Genomic DNA, 21,860 nt, shown 5'->3' with positions numbered 1-21,860 from the left:
AAATTGACTGGGGGCCACCAGGGAGAGTGCAGAGGAGCCAAGACACAGAACAGGCTGCAATGCCAGACACAGAAGCCACAGCGGGTGACCCCACAGCCCTTTGGACATGCAGCTACAAAGGCCTTTCCATCCTTCTCGAACACTGGGAATTCTTTCCCTGACCGTACCGTGAGCATGAGCAACACTTGCCGTTTATGTGAGGTTTCAGAAATGGACCAGCACCGCAGCATAGGCACTTGCTACCTGCATAGTCTTCCAGTCTGAAACATCACTCTTTGTACTCTTTGCAGAAAGCATATATAGGGGGTCAGGACTATACGATGGATGGCTTAGATTGTTCCTGTTGCTGCCCCCCGCCCCACAGGATTGGGTAACTGGGCAGGCTGGTACGTGTTCTCAGATGGAGAACAGAACCACCTGAAAGGGCCTCGATAGGGTAAATGGGCAGACGTACATGTCTCCCGCACCAGTGAGTCACGGAACTTAACAGGGAGTTGTCCTTAGCGACTCACTGGCAGGAATTTGAACAAGGTTCAGGGAGCTTCCTCATGCCAGCAGAGCATGCCCCATTTCTCCCTCTGTGAAAAGTGTGGCCAAGCCACCTCAGGCCTGTGCAGGTTCATGTCTGTCCAGTGAGGGAGGGAGGGTTACCCGACCCCTTCTGCGGTTCAGCAGGGACTGCCCACTGTTGGCTTTCAAGATGGAGAAAGCACTCTCGAAACCTGTGGAAAAAATAACTGATCTCCCGTCGGTGCAACTCACTCAGGAGGAGAAGGGCTTGCCTTCACTCCAAGGATAAGCTTCTCCTATAAGCGCTGGTGTCCATAGAGTGGCAAATGGCAACAGCACCACTTAAAGAGAAGGAGACACACAGACACCAGCCCTGGAACACACAAGGGAGGATTGCTCCAAACAGTGCTATGCCAAAGCAGAGACAAAGAGACAAAGAGAGAGCTCTATACCCTAGGGTCCTGGTGTCCCTGAACAATGGAGATCAACGTGGCAAACGGTGGGGTTTCTCCCTACTCCCCTAGCATCCGGCCAGCAACAGTCTGTCTGTCCCATGGAGAAAAGTATCCAGCCACTTGGCACCCCTGTGTATCCTCTGGATACTCAGGGAGAGCTCCCAGATATTGAAGGTCCTGTGGGACACAGGAGTGTGCTGTTTGGATTGTGGATCAGGAAACCGTGGCTGGAATTTCCAGAACCAGATCAATGACAGTGCCTGAGGTAGCGGCAGATGCAAAACCTGCTAGCTCTCTGGATCAGAGTCTGGCCACGTAGTGGAGCTGGATCCCAGGAACCACGGAAGATGCCATCCGGTCTAGGGGCGTGTCCATCGTGTGCTGTCCACCACCCTCTCGGCCACTGATCTAGATTTGGGTCAGCTGCCTGTGCGTGGCTCACAGCCTAGGGCCCCGCCTGTATGGCTGATGTCCCAGGGCCCGTTCACCCTGTCCTGGGCTGCCACCGTCCGTTTCTATAGTTCAGGCCACCCACCCCCCCGGCCCCCACACACACACGCGAGCCATAGCCTCTGAACCATGCCCCACACTCCCCACAGCAAAAACGCTAGTGGGCCCCACAGGATTACTGCACCCTGGGCCGCCATTGCTCACCACTTGCTGTGGTGCTATTATGTCCTGTCCCTTAGCGTCTGACCCAGGCTGGGGTCATGGCCAGAGCCAAGAGGAGCATGAGAGGAATGCGGGAGCGTCCTGGGACCCCAGACCTCCTTAGCTGTGAGCTCCTTAGGTGCTCAGGGGGATGGGGCCCCGTGGCCTGTCCTGGTGATGCTGCGCATGGCTGGGACGTTGCAGCCACCAGTGGCCACGCCAGGCAAAGATGCCACCCTCTTCAGAGTGGAGGCAGGAGAGGACGGTGAGGCCCAGGTGGACGGAGTCGTGGCAGGGATCAGACGGGGTTTCCAGCTGCTTCCAGAGGACATCACTGAGGATGTGGAGGTTGTGCCGCATGAGTAACAGCGACAGGGGTCCTCCCTGGAGCTGGAGGAGAAGACGGTGGAGGAGCAGTGCCAGGAAAGGCCTGGAGGCCCGAGTGAGCTCCCGGCACTAGATGTGATGCAGGCACTGGCGACCCTGCAAGTGGAACTGAGCTCTGAGCCTGAGAAAACCTACAGGGCCTACGTTTGGTTCATGTGCAAGAGCCATGAGAGGAGGAAGCGGGACTTGGCTCAGAAGAGTGCCATCATCCAGGGCATCCCTGGCTTCTGGGCCAACGTGGTATCCTTCCTGCTACTCCTTGTGGTCCGCTGCTCAGGAGGAGGGGGAGGTGCAGAGGCAGGAGCAGGAGGAGGGGTGGAGGCGAGGGGGCAGGATGGTGGACCCTGAAGGAAGTGTGGTACTGGGCAATTGGCAGGCTCCAAAGGCACAGCTGAGTAGAGTCCGGGCAGGGCCACACCTGTAAGTGTCGCAGCCATGACCCTGTGTGTCTACTTCAGGCCTGCATCTGAGGAGGAACAGCCTCTAAGTCAGAAATGACCAGAGACAGTACACCAGAGCCGCCTTAGCTGACAGTTATTGTTGTCAAGGTGAATGATTCCTTAAATAACTGAGATATGGGAGTCACACACACACACGCACACACACACACACACAGAAACCCACAGAACATATGTAGACATACACTAGCCAACCCCAACCCCTTTGCTTTCAGACATGGTTTGTCACAACGATTGTTAGTCCTACCATGTAGGCAGTGACATGCCACTACCCAGCATACACAGGTCTGGGAAATAATAGCTATCAGAAACAGCCCCTGCCTGGGGAATGCAGACCACCTCAGATACAGAACACCACCAGGAACACAGAGCCATGAGCTTGTCTGATGGTATGGCAGGGCCTGAGCTCATCAGTAGTGGCTGGGTAAGCAGAAGTGCCCAGCATCCTTGAAGATGCCTCTTCCCGTGTCCTTCTTCCACCCCAGACTAGGGCTGATGCGCCTGGCTCTTCTGGGCCCAGCATGTGGCATAAATGGCTCCTTGACCTCAAGCAGATTATGAACCACCCTCAAGTTCCTGTCATGATCAGCGACCAAGATAAAGACTTTCTCAGCTACATGATCGACTTGAATGTCAGTGAGGGAGACTGAGGACAGGTGGGCATGGGACTTGGTGGGGTGTGGGAGGATCATGTTATCCATGTCCTACACTGTGAGAGTTTGGAGAGGCTTCGTGGAAGGTGTTAATGCCTGCCTGGGAGGCAAGCTGAGGACCCTAGAAGCTTGCACCTTTTCCCTCCTCCCTGTCCTAGCAGGTACAGGTGCGAGCCGTCCACGGTCATGCAGCAAGCTGATCTTTTCCTTTCGAGACCACCCCTATTTCTTGAAAAGAGTGATCATAAAGGAGTATTACCTTGACATCACTGGTAACACGTGAGTCCGGGAATGATGATTGTGGGTGTGCAGGGGTGTGGATGATCCACCTCTGGGATCCACACCCATCTCCCCTCTCTTCCTGCAGGGTATAGGGGACATCGTTCCACTCCAGTCCGTTGGTTCTGGGACTTTGAACAGGGAGCACCAGCTGCAGGCTGGACACCAGGAGCCTTAACTTTCTCAACTGGTTGTCAGGCCACAACTGCCCAGAATCAAACAGGATTGCTGAGGTGGTATTGTTTTGGTCCTGCATACAGTTGATGATTGTTGTTGGAGTTCTTGGCTGCTCGTGTGAGGGTTCAGATCCTGGTCAGCCCAGGGATAAGCTTGCTCAGCAGCAAAGTGTTGCCAGCAGATTATCAGCGAAGATCAGTGGGATGATCTCCTGAAGGACTACCCCAGGAGAGAAGATTTTTCCACGACAGAAACACGTGTGGTGAAGGGGTCTGGAGGTGGGCCATGAAGGGACAGCCTTGTGCTAGCCGGGACACTGTCCTTTCCCAAATGGGCTTGCTCAGTCTCATGCACGCTGGCTGCGGAGTCTGAATTTGGGCCACGCATGTAGCAAGTGGCCTGCTGAGACTGGGGGCTTGGGGATTCAGTGTGTCTGTGAGTGAAGCAAGTCCCCTCAAATCAGTTGTGGTTGCAGAGTTGAGAGTGCTAGGTGATACTATTAGAGGCAGGGTGAATTAAGTTCCTTTGTCAGAATCATCCTTCCATGGGTCCTTCCATCTCCTGGCCTCCTGTTGCTCACTGAGTTTGAGATTGCCTGTGCCTTACACTCCCGCCCCTTACCCTGGGAAGGCCTAAAATTGCAAGGGCGTCCTCTCCGGGGTCCCAGTGCACCTGTGTGCTGACTTTGGGATCTTCTGTGAAATTCCACATCCACCACTTGGTGGCTCAGCACCACCACACATGCTGCGCTGGAAGCGGCTTCAGGCTGCCTTGGGAAAATACGGAAGAATTCGTGGAGAAGGTGAACAGGGAGCCCCAAGGGCAGGACATGGTGCCTACTGTCGCCATCTCCGCCATTGCTGGCCTCGGTCGCCTTCACCTCCTGAAACACCTATGTTCGTTATTTGCATTTGTGTCCCCGTGCTGAGCGTGTGTGTGTATACACACGTGCTTATTTGTGCTGCCTGTGTGTGTGTGTGTGTGTCCAGCCCAGGGCAGAGGCAGAGATGAAGGCGGCAGGAGAGGAGGTGCTGAGCAACCAGAAGAGGAATCATGAGGCGACCAGGCTGAAGGTGGTCAGTCGCCGTATCTCTGCACTGACCCTGCCCAGGATGGGAACGAGGAAAGGATGGCCAGTGATAACTCCAGACTGTGGCTCCAGATATCTGCAATTAGACCAGATACAAAACATGCTCATCAGTTCTACCGTGTTGTTGTGTGTGTTTGGATCAGGAAAAGGGTTTCACGGTCTAAGGATTCACACAGAGCAAATCACGTGGGGTGGGGCTTTGAAACCACTGCCTGTGGAGCCCTCAGTGTGTGGGGCCACGGGCTGGCCTCTGGAAATGATGGACGTGCCTATGGCAAGACCCGGGATGGTGAGGCTAAGGTCCTGCCGAGATGGGCAGAGAGCTGAAGGAGAAAGAGTCACAGATTGCCTGCTGCACTGGAGACTTGTTCCACACACATGTGACAAGGAGAACTGGGAAGGTCCTGGGCCAGTGCTGCCCCAGATCAGCCCAGCAGCCAGCACACGCCCTCCCTGAGGGTGGCACACACTGGCACGGTATGACACAAAACATGAGATGTGCTAAAGTATGCTGTATCTGCAAAACCACAGGCATCCTAGGAGAGACATGCTGTGAGCGTGGCATGCCTCCAGGCACTTCCAGCCTGCCTCCCTGGCAGTGCCCAAAGGCGAGGAAAGCGCAAGTGGCCTTACCTGTGTGACCCTATGCCGGGATATGCCTGTGAGGGAGGGAACAGAGAAAAGACAAGGGCGGTGGGTAAACTGCATGTCCCAAGGGACCCCAGGAGAGGGAGACAGAGAAGCCCCTGGCACAGTTCAGGGCCTGCTGGTTTTCAGGGTCCAGACTCTAGGCAGTAGCGGTCCTGCCAAAGATACCCCATGGTCCATGCTGAAAGTTCTGACATGAATTCCTTCTTTTCTTTGGGGTCTTGCCCCTGGCTTTGGGGGCCTGAAGGGCAAAGGTGCACGTCTGCACCTGAAGGAGGATTCTGGTAGTCTTGCTCAAGCAGAGTCTCTGATTGTGTTGTAGGGGATCTGCACCCAGGTGACACTCAGAGGGATGCTGCCTTCCAGGTGACCGTCTTGGATGTCCCTGGGCCCAACCGGGCACTGGCTGCCTTGGCAACAGGTGCTGTGTAGGGAAGCAGGGATGCATGACTGTAGGGAGTCCGACCTGGGCCTAATGAGAGCAACTGAAAGAGAGCCTTGGCATTTAGCAAATCACTGAGGCATGGGTGGTTCAAGCCCTCTTGGTCCATTTCAGATAGTAACACTGCTTTCTGTCCAACGGAGGCATTAGCTCTGGGCCCAGAAACTGCAGGTTTCCCCGGGCATCATCCGTTGGGGGACTCCATGTGCATGGGTAGTGTTAAACACAAAGGAAGATGTGTAGGGATGCCACCTTACTTTTATGGCCTCCAGTTCCATTCTTGGTATCGGAAGAGACCCTGTATCCATGTGCACCTTCTTCACAACCTTGCATCAGACCCAGGCCTGTCACAGTCTCTGGGGGCTTTTGGAGGCTCAGGCGTTTCTGGCCTTTTCCTGCTACGTGGAGATAGCACGTGGGGGCACAGGCAGATGGTGCACACAGAACGCTACACAGATAGGAAGAACAGGGGGCCTCATTCAGAATGCTGGGGGCTGTAACGGGTGGTAGGCTAGCAAGAGGGGCACAACATTGACAAGGAATGACCTAGAGAGGGGCACACCGAGAAAGCAGTTCTTCAAGTCAGCTGAGCTCAGAGGTCCTTGTTTTCTGGTCCCCTGAAGGAATGCACAGGCAATGGATCAGGCCAACGTGACTGGTACTGTGAAGCTGTCCAAGGTGATGGGAGAATGCAGAAGGCAGGCACATGTTATACAGCTGTTCATGCCAAGAACTTCCAACCCTGCCCGCTGCTCTGCAGGCCAGTCCCTGTCAATAGCAAATGCCAAGGTTTTGGAACCTTTGAGGATAAGGCACAGAGGTAGAAGTGTAACATGACATGATCGATGAGCAAGTGAGAAAACAAGGACAAAGACATGTGGGTGCTTACCAAAATTCACGTTCCTGAAAAAGAAAGCTTGTACTTCGGCATATGGACAGGTTTCCTCTCAGCGATGTTACTGTGTACACACATATGTTTGTGCACATGTGCGCGCAGAAATTTGAGTGCTTACCAAAATTCATGTTCCTGGAAAAGAAAACTGTACTTCTGCATATGGACAGGTTTCCTCTCAGTGATGTTACTGTGTTCACCCATACATTTGTGCACATGTGCGTGCAGACATTTGAGTGCTTGCCAAAATTCATGTTCCTGGAGAAGAAAACTTGTACTTCTGCATATGGACAAGTTTCCTCTCGGGGATGTTACTGTGTACACGTGTATGTTTGTGCACATGTGTGCGTAGAAATTTGAGTGCTTATCAAAATTCATGTTCCTGGAAAAGAAAGCTTGTACTTCTGCATATGGACAAGTTTCCTCTCAGCGATGTTACTGTGTACACATGTATGTTTCTGCACATTTGCAGGCAGAAATCCCTGCCAGTTCGCTTGAGAGTATGAGCTATTGCAACTGACCTAGCCAGGTGATAGAAGTTGGACAGCAAAAACATGAAGTTCTTAGGGAAAGGTACATAGTCTCTGGCCAGCAGAAGCACTGAAGCCAGGGAATCGCTCCCCGTTATCTCACTGAGCAAACACGTTCTAAGTGGAATCACAGTCGTGCAGCTAGAATGCCTGGCAGAAAGGAGAGGCAGGAGGAAAGAGCCTGGGGAGTGTGAAGAGGAAAGTCCACTACACCTGCAGTTTATGAAAACTAGAAAATGTACCTAATGTGCTGGGAGGACAAACTGTACTTAATTAATTGACTTATCTAAGAGGATTTCCATCCAAACAGCCAAAAGTGCTTCCTGGTCTCTTCTTGCTGCCTGTAGTAAAACATGAAGGGAATTTTTCTAAAAATTTGGCAATTTTTCAGTCTTTTAAGACGACAGAAGATGTTAAAGTTAATGACTCTCAAGCAAGATCATATCCAGGGCATTGAGATTAGGTGGTCTAAATATAACATTTTACACCACCAACAGGCCAGTTCTTCTTCATATTATTTTTTATAAACAAAGGTGTTCTAAAGGTGAGTGTGACTGTAAAATTGTTTGGTAAGCCTCAGAAAGCTGGAAGGGGATGCCTCATGGCATTATTTAGTCAGGCCAATACCCTCCAAAGAGTTTAGGGGTGTCACTCCGAGATCCTTTCAGTCACACAATAAGACTTCTACCAAGGTTCAGGGTGTTATCCCTCAGCTATCTCAGCAGAAAACCAAGACAGAGTAAGCCTTATTATGAAGACATGTGTGATTGTGGCTTTGGAGTGGGGTGCTTTGCCATGAACACCAGTAAGAGTATCAGGAGACACACCAAGGTTTTAAGATAACAAAGTTAAGTTCAGCTCGGACTGCAAGGACCAGCAATAGTACAAAATAGGAGCTCTGGACTTCTACCTTCTACAAGCAGGAAGCAGGCTAGGGAGACTGTTTCATGTAACCATATACTAGCCACCTTTCACGCAACGGCATCACGTCAGGGGGTAGAGTTAAAAATTCAGAGACTGAAGCCGAGGAAGTTTCCAGGCCTTAAATACTAATCAAAGGACTGCCCACAAGAACCCATGGGATTTCACAACTGCTACTACTGACTCCCATCTCCCCTCCCCTTTCTGGAACAGGAGTGTCTATGAAGGTTATCTATGCCCCAACATACCACCACTGTATGTCGGCTGTGAAAGGGAGCAGATTTACTCATCTCTTTTGCTCACACATCCTCCGGTCTAGAGGAACTACACTTGTATAATTTGAACTGATGTGTTGGAGACTTGAGAGGCTCTTGGACTGCAAGGAGATCAAACCAGTCAATCCTAAAGTAGATCTCTCCTGCATATTCATTCGAAGGACTGATGCTGAAGCTGAAGCTCCAACACTTGGGCTACCTGATGCGAATAACTGACTCTTTGGAAGAGACCGTGATGCGGAAGAAAATGAAGGTAGGAGAAGGGGACAGCAGAGGATGGGATTGTTGGATAGCATCATCGACTCAATGGACTTGAGTCTGAGCAAGCTCCTGGAGTTGACGGACAGGGGAGCCTGCAGGGCTGCAGTCCATGGGGTTGCAAAGAATATGACACAACTGAGCAACAGAACACTTGAGATACTGTACACGTGGACCCTGATCCATAGCTGGACCTGACTTAGACGACAAGGTCCTGAACTTCAAGTTAATGCTATAACAGATAAATCGTTTGAAAGCATTGGCAGGAAAATGCATTTTGGACATACAAGCATGTAAACAGTTTCCGGCCATCTGTGTACCACGCGGTTTTAAACTATGTCCACGGTTCCTTCCTTCTCCCCTTCACATGTGTGGTGGACTTAGTGGCTCACTTCTCATGTTAGAATATTGTAGAAACGAACAATGAAGCGTCTGAGACTAGGTCATAAAAGGCACTGCAGCCTCCTTGCTCATCCTCTTGGATCACTCACTCTAGAAGCCAGCTTAGTCATATCTTGGGAACACTCACGTAGCCCTGTAGAGAGGCCCATGTGAAAGAACCGAGGCTTTCTCCCAACAGCCAGCAAGCAAACTGGTTTCAACAGCTATGTGAGTAAGCCATCTTGGAAGGAAATCCACCGGCGCATGGCAAGGCTTCAGAGGATGGCAATCTCATGAGACACTGAGCCACAACACTCAGCTGAATTACTCCTGGATTCCCAACTTTCACCAGCAGTATGAAACTATATTGTTTCAAGCTGCTAGTTTTGGCTAATTGGTTATGCAGCACTCGTTCATTAATGCACTGCCAACTTTGGGCAATGCCTTTATTCAGGGCTGCCTGTCCATCTAGTCCAATCTAATCCAGAATCTGCTACTTCACTTTAGAAAACACAGCCCACCCTTGATTTGACCACCCTCAGTATCAGATCAAATATCATTTCACTCACCTGAATATCTTATCAGCCTTGCCTAGCCTCAGCAATGATCCTCTCAGTTGAGCCAGAATCCACCCTCACCCTTATAGTCCTCTTAATAAGTTTCCATCCACTGACACCCATTCTGTTATTGTTGTCCATTGCTTTTCAGTCTCCCATCTCTGTTTGTAATCCCATGGACCCACCCTGTTCCTTAGCTATAAATCCCAGCTGCATCCCTGCTGGAGTCAGACATAAGCTCAATCTCTCTCCCATGTTATAATACCCCACTGTAGTACTCTTACCTTGAATCAAGTTTTCCTTACCACCTTTCGGAAGTGTTATGAATAATTTTTTAACATTGCCAAGTTCTGTTAGTAAGGATAATTCTCAAAGGAATATAGTTTTATACCTTACTCTCTATACTATATTCATTTGGGGGAACAAATATCTAAAATTAAAACATTTTATGTTTTCACCATACAAACAGAAAATATCTTTGAAACTACATTTACATATCTTAAAACATGTAGGAATCTGAAAAGGATGTGTGTATAGACATGTCAGTGTATACACACACATACCCTCAGAGCTCCAAGGAAAACTTAATTCTCAGCAAACGATAAATTAGAACATTCAGCCTGAAAATAGTGAAATCTTTGGAATCAACTTGCCAAAAATCTTAGACAATGAAATTTTAATTAAAAACCATGTATACATAAAATATTTGGGATTCAGACAAAATTGCTAAATAAAGATAGGTCAATCCCTAAACCATCTATGAGAAAAAAAAAAAAAAAAGAAATCCTCAGTATCATGTAATAACCTATAATGGAAAAGAACCTACCAAAGAATAGATACGTATCTGCATAACTAAATCACTCTGATATACATCTGAAATTCAAGACTGTAAATTTAATACATTAACAGAGAAAAAAATTGTAAAGAAAGCTTCTAAAATACAAAGTTACAAAGGAAAAAATCCTAAAGAACGTAGAAAGTATATATGAATTGAAACAAAAATAGAAAACAACAAAAATGAACCTTGTTGGGATAATAAAGCAAGAGCTGCTTCTTGGAAAAAGAAAATCAGAAACATTGATACAACGGTGGCAAATCTAATAAGGGGACAAGGAGGTTAATTATGGGATTCTGAGAGGATAATATTCAACTCTGAGTGGAATTACATTTGTTTCAGGAAAGGTCCAGTCAAGCAAAAACCTGGAGAAAGAAAGGGAAGGAAAGAAAGAGGAAGAGAGACAAGGGAACAAAGCAAGAAAAAGAAAGGAACAAACGGAGAACGAAAGAAAAGTAAATGTCTCAACAAATGTTGTAAACTATCCAATCAAACAATTCTCTTCAAGATCTAAAAACAGAAACGGAAATTTATTAAGCCAGATACTCACTGCTTTTGATGGTACTCAGAACAAGAAAGCCCATTTACACATCACTATTTAGAAGTTCAGAACTGGCCAACACCAATACGATTATTTAAAAAAATAAAAATATGCCATGTTATTTGTAAAAAGACAGACAGCAGAAATAATTTTTTAAAAATTATTTCTACAAATACTAATTTTACTTACAATGTTTGGCAACATTAATAAAATAATAAATTTTTCCCAAAAGAACAAGCACAGCAGACAAGGAAATTCACAAAGGGCAGTAACAAAATAGTCATGTTGACAGATCTTCAATATATTCGTAAAGAAAACAAAGTGTCATTGTGTGAACAAAATATAGAGGTATCAATAGAAAAACAGAGGAAGCTCCTGAAAGAACTCAACTCACTATTAACTATCTTTTATTTGCAGGCACAGAATCTGACTCAAGTTAAATCTAAGAAGCAAAGCCCTGAGGTTATTATCTCTTCGTTTGTGTGTGTGTGTGTGTGTGTGTGTGTGTGTGTGTGTGTGTGTGTGTGTGAAAATTTAGGAAATTTAGGCTGGAGAGGGAAGAAGAGGATAGAGACTTCAAGTGCCTTGAAGGAGGAGGAGGAAAGAGAGGGGGTTGGAGATTTGATTGTGTTATTTGAACAGCATTGGTGAAGCTCAAACAAGGGAGGTAGCAAGCCATGCAGGCCTACGGGAAGAGCATTTCCCGAAGAACAGCACTTGCAGTCTCTGGATCGGGAAGAAATGGAATTTGATGGAGGAAAACCAAGGCCAGTGTTGTCAAAAAGAGTACATTCGTGGGGAAAAGAGTAGAGTAGAAGGACAGAGAATGGAAGAGAGGAAGCAGTCAGGGACCATATTGCTGGAACCTTTTAATTTGGCAATAAATACAACTTGTCCTCCTTAGGAGCATACTTCACAGCAACTAACAGTAACAGTGTTGATAATACTCAGCAACAATAAAAACACATAACTAAAACATTTCGTATTTTTTACTACAGAAATCGAAGAAAGGAGATAAGAATGCAATAGTCTGCGTATTTATTTACACACAGAGTTTTCACCTGAGACCAGAATACACACACACTCTTTATACAACTAAAAGTGGTTTAAGCTGACACTCAGCAAAGTGCTTGGGCCCAAGTAAACTAACTGGAAAGGCCTAGTAAAATATTCAAAGTGCAAATAAACCAATCAAGCTTCGAGTAAATAAACACAATTTATTTGAATTTGAATTTACACTCAGGAAATTACCTAAAATGGAGACAATAGACTCACTACAGCTTAATCATCTGTAGTCCTTCCTCTTCAGTTCTGAGAGGGATGCTAACCCCTTGGTGATTATCACTTTCCAGCATTTTGGGAAAGTTTAGAGGACTTAAATAAATTGAGGAGTGGCGAGAGTGGGGAGAGACAAAGAGGAGGAGAAAGGAAGAGGAAACGGAGAGATTGCTCCTGGCATAGGTCTACAGACAGGATCCCAGCTTCCTTGAATGGTGCACAGAGACTGCTAGCTATCTGTGCCAGAAGTGGAGAAGGGGTGACATTCAACTCCAGGAGGAGACTCAACTCCAAGAACCTACAGAGGCAGCCAAGTGTGCTGATGTTCAGGAACCAATACTTAGAGGGGTTGTACCCCACAGGTCTGTGAAAGAGCCCTTGGAGACCGCAAGAAAAAAAGGTTTCCACGAGTACAATCACAGATTAGATGGTTGGCGAGATTAGAGGAAGGATAACTCTATGACCTGATAATTACTGAAATACAGGAGACAATTCCTGCACATCAGACTGTGTCAAGAAAGACTGAAACTCAATTAGTTTGATACAATGGGAAATTACACACGCCAAGAATTAGCTGTTAACGCTACTACATTTGTGTCCAAGGCAAGATAAGATACAAAACTGAAATCTTCACATGTTCAACTAGGGTAAGACACATGTAACTGGAAAATATAAGGAAGAGTTCTAAAAAGGGTTTAATCACCCTGGACTATTTTTATCCGCCATATTTACTATTCTTGGACAACTCCATTGTAGCTTAAGGGTAAGAGAACTCAATTTAGCCCAATTCAAAAGCTGAACAGATTTCCTGTGTTTGATCCTTTGCAGTTAAAACTATGGGTCCAGCACAAATCAAAGTGGACGTCAAGGCTCTCTTTCCTTTGGGAATTTTAACTTGCTTTGCTACTGTGTCTGACACAGATATGCCTACCTCATTGGGACTACAGGCCAGCCAACTGGCAAAGGGGACGCCAGGAATCAAATTCCCCTTTTGATCACTCAACAGGAGGTCCACAGGCACCAGGTCTCATTCTATTAACTATCTCTGCTTCTCCAACTGCAGTCAGTGATACACAGGGCCTGCTTGATGCTTGCAAGGGTCTCTCACCAAACACAGGCATTTTTAACCGTTGGCTTCCTTGAGATGTCCCTGGGCTAGGTAAATGCACTCTGAGACAGTGTTCCTTCTACCTTGGCTCTATGCCTGGAGTGAATGTATGCCTCTTCCTCAGCTGGGACAAGAAGCCACAGCTCTTCACTGATTAAATCCCGTGTCTGGTCCAAACTCACATCATAGCTTCTCCATCAACTTCTCCACTGCACGCTTTCAGAGCCAGGTTATCTTCGATCAGCCCAAGAGGCACTTCAGAGAGTGACATTCAAATCTGGCTATATAGCTGATACTGAGAACTTCAAGGCATGAAAACAGTTGAAAATTACGTTGCTAAAACACTCTACAGATTATATGTATACTAGAGCTTTCGAACTTACAAGTAACATCAGCTACCGAAATAGGTTCTTACTTTTCCTTTCTCCACTTCTCTCATTCTCTCTCTCTCACACACGCGTGCACACATTCTTTTTACATGTTAAGACAATTATATGAAAAACAGATAATAGATTTTTAAATAACATCTCAATACACAGATCAAACGAAATTGTACTTCCTGTATTTAAAACAAAATCACATAAATTACCCATCGGTTTCCCTATATTTGATATTATTGAATAATGCTATAATTTGATCTTTTTGGTTTTAATGGGGTTTTTAACTTTGACTGAAATACTTGCTTCAGACTTACTGAAAGCAGAATTAACTTTTTTCTTCTTTTTTTGACCTCCTACTTTTAGATTTGGGGGGTGATGATTCAAAATCAGATGTGTTCACAGTAATGGATGCTACTTCCACCAATCCTGGTTGAAGGGGTTCCAGTGATACCTGAATAACAATTTTTGTTTCAGGAGACAATCCTTCTAGCTGCTTAGGCTTCTTAAACATTTGATGACACTGGGTCTTGTGCTCCCTTTCCTCTTTGGAAGTTAAAAACTGTAGCCGACATTTGGAACACTGGCGAAAACTCTTTTCCCAGTGCCCTCTATGATGATGTCCGTAGGCTGTTGCAGTTTTAAAAATTTTGAGACAAAACAGGCAAAGTAAATTCTTAGTGTCACCATGGTATGCTCTGAAATGTGCATCCACATCTGCAAAAAATGATGATCTGTAACTGCAAACCTGGCATACATAGGGCATTTCACCAGGCTTATGATTGTCTTTCATGTGCTCTAAGAGAACCTGATCTGTCTCAAAGGACAACTCACAGATGCGACAGACTGCGGAGGGCTCCTGGGGAGTGTGGACACTTTCAATGTGACACTGCATCTGGAAGGGAGTAGGAAACTGGCGGAGGCAGTGCCGGCAGGTGGTGTGGGTTTTCCAGCTGTCACCTCTCTGCCTCTCAAGTTCCAAATGGTGCTTCATGTGATTCATAAACTTGACATTTTTTAGAACTTTCAAGCAGCTGAGGCATTTAAACGCTGTGTGGGTCTTCGGTTCTGGCTGCCCAACTCCTACATGCTCTCCATAGTAGAAGTCACCAAGTAACACAGTCAGCTTTCCTTCTGTGGGATCACCAATTTTGTCTGGACTTGCTGAACTTGGAAAATCAGTTTTTGTCAGTCCATTTTGCCCTAAAGGTCTTACAGGCTTGCAATGAACACTGTCCTTTGGAAAAGGTGTTGGACAAGGTTCTCCATTCTGAACATGGCTTAGTGAGGTATGGACACGGTCCGGTGTGCTTTGCTGAGTGGTCACTGTATGAAAAATACCTGAAGGGGAAAAACCTAAACAATGTTCCCCTATAATGCCATCACTGAGCTTAGGCCTTTTGGGATTTCTGCTATTTGTTTCACAAGTGGAAAGTACCTTTGAGACATGAGGACTTTTATTCATATCTCCTGCAGAAACCGCTCTTTCTGCTGGATGCTGCAATGAACTTGTGAAGGTAATCAAAGAAGAACATGACTCCTTTGAAAAGCACTTCGGCACTCTTTGTGGTGAAATATTTTTACAATCAGCTTGAGACGGAGGTTCAATAATAATAGGACTATCTGTTGATCTTGATTCAGAGTCAGAAACTGGCAAGACAGCCTTTGCTTCTGATATAGCAGTCACATGACTAGCAGGCTGTAATTTGTCAGCGTTACCTTTCCTGAAGTGACCATACCTTTTTCTCCTTGAACAAGAACCTGGGGTATCTCTGTTCAGTACGTTTGAAACGACTGGTTTTGAAGCTGAGCTCATCCCAACAAAGATCACGTCAGCATCTTCATTTACATGTTCCACTCCGACCAAGATCACTTCATCATCATCATCATCATCTGCTTGTTTGGCTTCTCCCTCCCTTTTCCGTACTTCTGGCTCTTGTTCTTCTTCACGTAACATACATGGTAGTTCCATATTTTGAGTACTTTTTTATTCTTACAGGGTGCGGCCACAAGTCCCAGGGCTTCCTTTATACAAACTGCCACCTAAGTATAAACATACTACATATTAGTTAAGTACAGAAAAATGGGCTATTTGATTATCTCCAAAACTCTAGAGTAGTTTTAAACATCCTTATCTTACAGACAAAGACACCGAGTGTCAACGAGACTCAGTGACAGCTGAAAAACCTATGACTACAAGTCTACATGGCTCTAGAATCATAAGCTTTGTCCCACGTTCACTTTAACCTCTTCTATTTAAAAAAATAAAGACAAAAAACCCAAAAACCCACCACGACTGATCATTAGGTGAAATCACATGTAAAGGACGAGTATTTTTACAAAAGCACTGTTGTACAGCGTTCAGAAACATGGACTTTGGAGTCAAAGAAGATTAAGTTGGAATTCTAAGTTAACCACACACCAGTTGCATCTTCTTGGGCAAATTTATAACTTTTAAAGGTGTTTCTGTCTCTTAAAGACAAACATGCTTATTTCTTAGACTTAAGGTTACCAGCTCTTTTTAAAAGGCATCAGCTATTCAATGGCATCTTGTTTTGTAGTAAAATTTGAAGAAAATGTATCTTAAATGCACATTACACCTGATTCACAAATTCTAATTTCATAAATGTTAACAAAGAAAATAGGTAGCAAATTCAAAGTATAATCTATCTATACCTAGTTAACAAACAGCATAATTCAATGTCAAGCACTTAACACAGGCCTAGGAAATTGAGAATGAGCTCTCTTTGATAATCTCACCCCAATTCCACACCGATATATCCTAAATTTCTCCCTCTAATCCTGGCTAAACTTAAATCCAACAATGCTTCATCCTTCACGCCACAGGTCTCTTCCCCACATAGCAGGCAAAGTGATGCCAGTATTTCTCTCATACCAATATCAGACAGAGGCATCACACACACACACCTTGATATCCCTTACGAATACAGGTGAAAGAGTCCTCAACAAAATACTGGCAAACGAAATCCAACAACATATAAAAAAGACTGTATACCATGATCACATGGGATTTGGGGAGGTATGCAAAGTTGCTTCATTATATGAAAGTCACTCAACATTATGCCATTTGAACACAATAAAACAAATAACACATCTGCCTGAAGAAAAAGCATTTCCCTGAATCTAGCACCTTTTCAGAACCGGGCTTAAAAGAACACTTAATAATTAAGAACAGAAGAGAACTTTCTCAATCAAAGGGCACCTGTAAAAAGACCCACAGCTAACATCACACTTAATAATGAAAAACTGAAAGCGTTCCCTCTAAGACTGGGAACAACACAAGGAAGTCTATTACACACTTTGGCTCAACATTATACTGGCAGTTCTATAACCAGAGCAATCAGGTAACAAAAGAGAAATGTTGTTGTTGTTTGAAAAGAAAAAAAAGAAAAGAGAAAACAAAAACAAAAAACAGCCTTCAGAATGGAAAGGAAACAGTCAAAGTATATTGGAGATAACATACTTTTGTATATAGAAAATCTTGAAGAAAACACAAGTATCAGAATTAATATAAAGCTTGCAGAATAGAAGACAAATATTTTAAAAGTCAACCACATTTTATACAGTAGCAACACATGTTGTTAAGTAAATACTTGAATCTACACTAGCATTAAAAAGAATACTTAGGAAGTCAGAAAGAGAAAGACAATATATTCTTTGGAATGGCTGAGTAATACTCCATTGTGTATATGTACCACAGCTTTCTGATCCATTTATCTGTTGATGGACATCTAGGTTGTTCCATGTCCTGGCTATTATAAACAGTGCTGCGATGAACACTGGGGTCCATGTGTCTCTTTCAATTCTGGTTTCCTCAGTGTGTATGCCCAGCAGTGGGATTGCTGGCTCATACGGCAGTTCTATTTGCAATTTTTTAGGGAATCTCCACACTCTTCTCCATACTGGCTGTACTAGATTGCATTCCCACCAACAGGGTAAGAGGGTTGCCTTTTCTCCACACCCTCTCCAGCATTTATTGCTGGCAGACTTTGTATGAATCAATTCTAATGGGATGGATGAAACTGGAGCCGATTATACACAGTGAAGTAAGCCAGAAAGAAAAACACCAATACAGTATACTAACACATATATATGGAATTTAGAAAGATGGTAATGATAACCCTGTATGAGAGACAGCAGAAGAGACACAGATGTATAGAACGCACTTTTGGACTCCGAGGGGGAAGGAGAGGGTGGGATAATTTGGGAGAATGGCACTGAAATATGTACACTATCATGTAAGATAGTCGCCAGTCTATGTTCCAGGCAGGATACAGGATGCTTGGGGCTGGTGCACAGGGATGATCCAGACAGATGATATGGGGTGGGAGGTGGGAGGAGGACAGGATTGGGAACTCGTGTACACCCGTGGCGGACTCATGTCAATGTATGGCAAAACCAATACAGTGTTGTAAAATAAAATAAAGTAAAAATTAAAATTAAAAAAAAAAGAGAAAGACAAATCTCGTATGGTATCACTTACATGGACTCTAAAATATGACACAAATGAACTTATCTATGAAACACAAACAGACTCACAGACAGAGAGAGCAGACTATGTGATTCCCAAGAGGGGAAAAGTGGGGCAGGCATAGATTGGGAGCTGGTGTTTAGCAGATGCAAACTGTAATATATACAATAGACAAACAAGATCGTACTGGATAGCACAAGGAACTACATTCATAATTTGTGAAAAACAATAATGGAAAAGGGCATGAAAAAAATTGTGTGTGCATATACACACACAATTTACATATGAAGGAAAGGAAAGGACAACTGTTGGCAAGCACGTACAGAAACTGGATCCCTGTGTGTTATGGACAGATTTTAAAATGGTGCAGCTGCTACAGAAAACAGTTTAAAGGCTCCTCGAAAAATTAAAAAACTGGAGCTGACACACGATTCAGCAATTCCACTTCAGGATATAAATTCAAAAGAAGTTAACATGGGGTCTTGGGATATCTGCACAGCCGTGCTCACAGCAGCACGAAGCACAACAACTAAGAGGTGGAACCATCGAAATGTCCATCAAATGTCATAGATACATACAATGAAATACTATTTAGCCATATAAAGAAAATTCTGTCACATGCTACAACATGCATGATCATTTCAGACATCAAGCCAAATGAAATAAGCCAGTCATACAAAAAGACAAATACTGTAAGTTTCTACTTGTATGAAATAGCTAACACAGTCAAGCAATCGAGAGGAAACAAAAAAGAACGACGGAGTCCACGGTCTAGGTCAACAGGCAAGAAAAGAGCAGTTACTGTTTAATGGGACAAGTGATGGGCACAGAGTTTCGATTTTGCAAGATGTAAAGGTGTAGAGATCTGTTTCATAACAATGTGATAAGGAAGTCCCTGGTAGTTCAGAGGTTAGGACTCCACAGTTTCCTATCAGGGGCCTGGGTATGATCCTCAACCAGGGAACTGTCATTCAAGCTGCATAGCACAGCTAAAACAACGACAACGACAACAAAACAACACTGTGACTATGTGTGTGTATATGTGTTAGTCACTCAGGTGTGCCCGACTTTGCATCCCCATGGACGAAAGCTCACCAGGTTCCTTTCTCCATCGGATTTGCAGTGGCTTGCCATTTCTTTCTCCAAAAGGCTGATGAAAGTGTGTGAAATACTTAGCATGCAAAAATGGTTAAAATGGTAAAAATTTAAGTTAGATGTTTTCTACAACAATTAAAAAAAGAAAAGCTTTTAACAACCAGGAAAAGAATTTGAATAGACATTTCCGACTCTTTGCAACCCCATGGACTGTAGCCTATCAGGCTCCTCCGTTCATGGGATTTTCCAGGCAACAGTGCTGGAGTGGATTACCATTTCCTGCTCAAGGCGATCTTCCCGACCCAGGAATTGATCCCAGGTCTCCTACATTGCAGGCAGACACTTTCCCTTCGGAGCCACCAGGGAAGCCCCTAGCAAAATGTAAAGCAGTCTCACTGAGATACTACTTCACACCCATACTACTTCACACCCAATCAAAATGACGAATAATAACAAGTGCTGCAGAGGATGTGGAGAAAAGGAATCTTCAGATATTGTTGAGGTAATTGCTGTAAAATGGTACCACCACTCTTGCAGAAGTGGTTTGTCAGTACCTCAAAAATTAAATATAGAGGAGCCATATGATCCAGGAATTTCCCTCTTTTGTACATATCCACAAACACTGAAAATGTTCAGTCCATGCAAAATCAGTGTTCACAGCAACATTACTCACTATAGCCACAAAGAGTACACCATCCACGTATTACCCAACATTGACGAATGGATAAACAAACTGTGGTATATGCTCAAAACGGACTGCATGGAAGCCATTTACCATATGCAGCCATAAAAATAAAACAAAAACATTCACTGCTATACAGCCATGAAATGGAGGAATCTTGAAAGTACACAAACGAGGGGACATTCCTGGAGATCCAGTGTTTAAGACTCTCCACAGGTGCCATCCCTGGGCTGGGAACTAAGATCCCACATGCCACAGAGCTAAATAAATAAATATTGAAAAAGAAAATATGACATCTGAATCAAGCCAGACACAAAGGTCACACTTTGTATGTGGGAGAACTGTAGGTGGAAGAGAAGCAGGAAAGAGAAGCACTCTGTAATCCAAGTGGAACATTTTTTTCAGGGAGGAGGAAATGAGCTAGTCTGATAAAGGATGCCAATAAAGTAAATAAGATAACAACTAAAAATTGACCACGGAGTTAAACATTTGAAATTCACCTGTGGCCTTGACAAGAGCGGCTTTAAAGGAAAATGAGAGAACTCGAGATAACAAAGTCTAGAAACAACTCTGCAGAGATCTATAATAAGCAAACATGAAAAAAAAGCAGCAGAAGCAGGATGTGTCACCCAAAGATGGATTTTTAACGACAGGTCACATTATAGTCAGTCTGTTTGCTGATGGGAACCATCCAGAGAAACAGAAAACTTAATCCGGGACAAAGAGGAGACTTGCTAGAAGATCAAGAAATGAGTAGGTCTAGAACTGAGTACATCAAGAATTGAGTAGATCAAGCCAGAGAGCACACAAGCTGGAGAAGGCAATGGAAACCCACACCAGTACTCTTGCCTGGAAAATCCCACAGATGGAGGAGCCTGGTAGGCCGCAGTCCATGGGGTTTCGAAGGCTCGGACACGCCTGAGCGGCTTCAGTCTCATGCACTGGAGAAGGAAATGGCAACCCACTCCAGCGTTCTTGCCTGGAGAATCCCAGAAAAGGGGGAGCCTTGTGGGCTGCTGTCCATGAGACCGCACAGTCGGACACGACTAAGCGGCATAGCAGCAGTAGCGGCACACAAGAAGGGTACACAAGCCAAATAATTTGCTCACATTGACAGAGCTGAGGTCATATGAAACAACAGGCTGGCATGGTGGATTAATGGGTACGGTAACCAGTGAATCGAATCTCCTGATATTCCCACCGCTGCGTAGTTCTCTCTCAATCTATCACAGGGTTGACCTGGGAGACTAAGCAAATACACAAGTGAAGATGTGTAACATCTGAAAGAAGACTCTGCACTTTATCATGGGTGCAAGTGCTTTCCTGAATCACTCATTCTGAGAAAAGACAGCAGCCTCCACAAGAGAAGCCCCTTGGAGAGGCCCACAGAAGGAGGAACTGAGGCTTCATGAGTACAGGCAAGTGAGAGAGTGTAGATTCAACAAGCTAAGTCTTCAGAGGTGGCCAAGCCAGACAAAAGCTTGACTACTACCTCAGGAGAGATCCTAGGCCAAGAGATAACAAGTGTGAAGTTCTTTCAAACTATTCAATTTTGAGATCGTATGTACAACACAAACATTTCAAGTTATAATACCATTCACATCATACTTACACACAGAAGAGTTCTCCTATAAATATAGCAAAAATTAAAAAAACAGACACACAGACACACAGACACAGACACACACACAGACACACACACACACACACAGACACACACACACACACACCAATCCAAAGCACCGAAACACAGGAGTTGCCTGGCAGTCCAGTGGTTTGGTTAGGACTCAGTCCTCTCACTGCCAGGATCCTGTGTTCGATCCCTGGTTGGGGAACGAATATCCTATGAAGCCACATGTTGTGACCAAAACAAAACATGCTGTGAAGT

General features: G+C 45.0%; 1 pseudogene; it reads left to right on the top strand.

Moving 5' to 3' along the window:
- Window positions 1–1,802: 1,802 nt before the first annotated feature.
- The window catches only part of LOC128070965 (testis-specific Y-encoded protein 1-like), a 35,534-nt pseudogene continuing 15,476 nt past the window's right edge, over window positions 1,803–21,860 (top strand).

The sequence above is a fragment of the Budorcas taxicolor genome, chromosome Y (assembly GCF_023091745.1).
Source record: "Budorcas taxicolor isolate Tak-1 chromosome Y, Takin1.1, whole genome shotgun sequence".
In the NCBI taxonomy this organism is placed as follows: domain Eukaryota; kingdom Metazoa; phylum Chordata; class Mammalia; order Artiodactyla; family Bovidae; genus Budorcas; species Budorcas taxicolor.
The sequence above is the reverse complement of the archived record's forward strand: the minus strand, read 5'-3'. Positions and strand labels throughout refer to the sequence as shown.